The following is a 4,131-nucleotide window of genomic DNA, read 5'->3' on the forward strand; positions in this document are numbered from 1 at the left end:
AATTGAAATCTTCCAACAAACTGAAACAGTATTGGTGGACTGACTCATCTATACCAAGAAATTTGGAAGATAGCTACCAGGACAACAGATTGGAAGAGATCCATGTTTTTTCCCAGTTCATAGAGAAGTGAACCTATGGAATCTGGAAATCATCAGACAATAACATTAGTATCACATGTAAGTAAAATTTTGTTAAAGATAATTTAAAAAGGACTTCAACAGTACATTGACAGAAAACTGCCAGAGTTTCAATCCAGATTCATGGAATTGAATGGCCCAAAAGATATCCTTGCTGACATTAGATTGACCTTGGCTGAAAGCAGAGGATGCCATAAAGATGTTTACCTATGACATTGAAAAGAACTGGTAATCCAGAACATTTAATTGTGCTCATGGAGAACCTGTACAGAGACAATGAAGTAGTCATTTGAATAGAATAAGGGGACATTGGATGGTTTAAAATCAAGAAAGGTGTGCAACATGGTTGTACTCTTTTGCCATATTTATTCAATAAAATCAAGAAAGGTGTGCAACATGGTTGTACTCTTTTGCCATATTATTCAATAGAAGAAACTGGATTATATGAAAATGAATGTTGCACCAGGATTGGAGGAAGATTTATTAATAGCCTGCAATATGTAGGTGATAATACCTTATTTGCTGAAAGCAAAGATGACTTAAATTGCTTACTTATGAAAATTGAAGACCATAGTTTTCAGTATGAGTTGCACCTCAACGTAAAGAAAAAACAAAACTTCTCACAACTGGACCAATAAATAACATCAGGATAAATGGAAAAAAGATTGAAGTTGTTAATTATTTCATTTTGCTCGGATCAATCATCAACACTCATGGAAACAACTGTCAGGAAAACTAACTATGTATTGCGTTAGACAAATCTGCTGCACAAGTTCTCATTGAAGTGTTCAAGAAAAAATACAGTTTGATCACTAAGGTACACTTGACAAAAACTGTGGTATTCTCAATAGCCTCATATGCATGTGAAATTTGGACAATGAATAAGACAGACCACAGATGAATTGATGCATTTTTGTGTTGGAGGAGAATTTTAAAATAACATGGACTTCAAAAAGAACAAATACATTTGTGTTGGAAGTACAACCAGAATGATCATTAGAAGTAAGGATGGCCAAACATTGTGTCTCAGAAATATTATCAGGAGGGACCAGTCAATGGAGAAGTACATCATGCTTAGTAATATGGAGAGTCCATGAAAAAAAAAGAAGCCCCCAACAAGATAGATTGGCATAGTTCTAGCAACAATGAGCTCAGGCATAACAATGATTATAAAATTGATGCAGGATCAGGCAATGTTTAGTACAGTTGCACATAACGTTGATATGAGTCAGTACCAACTCGATGGCACCTACCAACTACTGATCAAAATTATTAATCTCACAAGCAAATAAAATTTTTCTGAACAAAATTCAAAAATAGTTGCAGCAGTACATAAAATGGAAACTCAACAATTTAAGCCTGATTCAGAAGAGGACATGGGTTGAAGGATACCATTGCTAATGTCAATTAGATATTGACTGAAAGCAAAGACTGTTAAAGAGATGTTCATCTTTGTTTTATTGACTATGTAAAGACATTCAACTAAGTACATCTATTCAAACTGTGAATAATATAGTGAGATGAATAGATCTTCTGCCAATCATGATTATGTGATGATTTTTCTTTGCTTTCTATCATTTGTAGTTTCTCACATGACTTTGAATCCTTTGACACAATTTTAGCTTCATGTGGCTCGTTTCCCTCATTTGGCTGACTAAATCTGTCTTATCTTCGTCCTGTTTGAAGCTCAATACATGCTTCTGTTGTGCATAAGATCACTATGAGTCAGTATCTACTTGAAGGCACCTAACAACAACAATAACAATAATATGGAGTATTTGTAGATTTTTAATCTAGAACAATGCAAACTAAGCACATGTATCGCAGAATTTTTACCAATGATATGGTGACACAAACTTTTGTCAAAAAGACTAAGTCTGTAACTGATGGATCTAACAAACTACCACAGCAGAAAATCCATCAACTTAGACTAAAAGGGACAGAGAAAGAAAAAAGAAGAGAAAGTTGTCTAATTTTTAGAATTCTACAGGCAGGAAATATGCCTTCAAGGACACTGATTTTGGTTTCAGCACTTTCAACCTCTTTTTCTGTCTGTTTCAATCCTTCCAATCAGTTACCAGATTTGAGTACGCCATTTATTTTGTGATAATTCTTGTTCATTTACCAAAGATTCTGACTTGTTATTTGCCTGTGACCTAGCACCACTCCTCCCCTTTGCTACTCATGTTGGCTTCTGGAGAATTCACAAAAACAGAGCTTTGGAGGTAGATTCAGAAAGATACTTGAGTGTAGATAGGAGAAATATGCAGAATTTCCTCAGCTTGATCTGATGGTGCCAGCTGGAAGACTCAAAGTGCTTACTGGTCTGCTTACCCAGATACTTTGACTGAGGGTTTAAAACATTCTAATTGCTCAGAGTTCCTGGGAGGCTGGAGGCTGCCCAGAACTGTTAAGGTCAACCTTCTTGCTTCTTGGGAAAGGCTTTTTTTTAATTTGGGAGAGAGAGAGAGAGAGAGAAAAAAAAAAAAATTAATACAAATAAAGATAGCCTCAGTCCAAGAAGGCAAGAGTTAGATTTTAAAAGATGTTGCTGTTGTTGTTGTTAAGGGCCATCCAGTCAATTCTGACCCACAGCAACCCTGTATAGGGTTTCCAAGTAGCAGCTGGTGAGCTTAAAGCACTGACCTTGCAGTTCAAACAACTTTGCAGTCTGAAGCATTAGCCCAAAACACTACACCAGGACTCCATTTAGAAGATAGTTATGGCCAAATATATACAGGTTTGATAAAAGATATTTCTAAATGTGATTTAACTATGCTGAAAATATATTCATTAAGGTAGTGGAACATATAATGGGCAAAGTTATGAAAACTTCTTAGACATAACCAAACATCTCTAGGGAATGAATGAGTCATTGGGTCTGAGTAGCAAACAGGATCTTAAAATCTGGTGAGAAGCCATTGAAGAGGCATGGACAAAATTACTTGCAAACATCAGTTTCATGACCCTGAGTCCAGAAGAACTAGATAGTGCCTAGCTATCTCTACCAACTACTCTGAAAAGGGATCACATTAAAAGGTCCTAGATAAAGTAGAAACAAAACTTTTAAAAGAAAAAGAAAAAATGGCCAGATTTACTAGTCAGAGTAGATTGATAGAAACCCTGAAACTATGGATTTTAATTGTCCTTCAGTACTGAGTTGAACTCACTCCCATGCTTTACTTTTCAGCCAAACAATGTTGCTGTTGTTGGTAGGTTTTCTCAAGTGGATTCTGACTTATATAAAACAGAATGAAATACTGACCTGTTCTACACTATCCTCACAATCTTTGTTAAGCCCACTGCTACTGCTACTGTTTCAATCCATCTGGTTGGGGGTCTTCCTCTTCCTCTCTGACCCTTCACTTACCTAGCATGGTATCTTTCTCCAGAGAAGGGTCCTTCCTAACAATATATCCAAGGTATGACATATGAAGTCTCACCATCCTGGCTTCAAAGAAGCATTCTGGTAGTACTTCTTCCAATACAGATTTGTTTGTTCTTCTAGAGTCTATGGTAATTTTAATATTCTTTACCAACACCATAAATCAAATGCATCAGTTCTCCTACAGTCTTTTTTATTCACTGTCCAAATATCACATGCATATGAGCATCTTGAAAACACCATGGCTTAGGTCAGGCTCACCATAGTCCTCAAACTGACACTTTTGCTCTTGAATATTTAAGTAGTTCTTGTGTAACAGATTTGCTTACTGAAATACTTCATTTGATTTTTGGCTGTTGCTTTTATGAGTCTAGATGTTGGACCCAAGCAAAAGTCTTTGACAACTTGATTTTTTTTCCCATTTATCTTGATATTTATTTTCCAGTGGTGAGGATTTTTGTTTTCTTTACATTGAGGTGCAAACTATAGTGAAGGCTGTGGTCTTTGATATTCATCAATAAGTGTTTTAAGACCTTTTCTTTTTTAGCAAGCAAGATTGTACTATCATCATATTGCAGGTTGCTAATGAGTCTACTTCTAATTCTGAT

Source organism: Chrysochloris asiatica, unplaced genomic scaffold (genome assembly GCF_000296735.1).
Source record: "Chrysochloris asiatica unplaced genomic scaffold, ChrAsi1.0 scaffold00057, whole genome shotgun sequence".
NCBI classification, from domain to species: Eukaryota; Metazoa; Chordata; class Mammalia; order Afrosoricida; family Chrysochloridae; genus Chrysochloris; species Chrysochloris asiatica.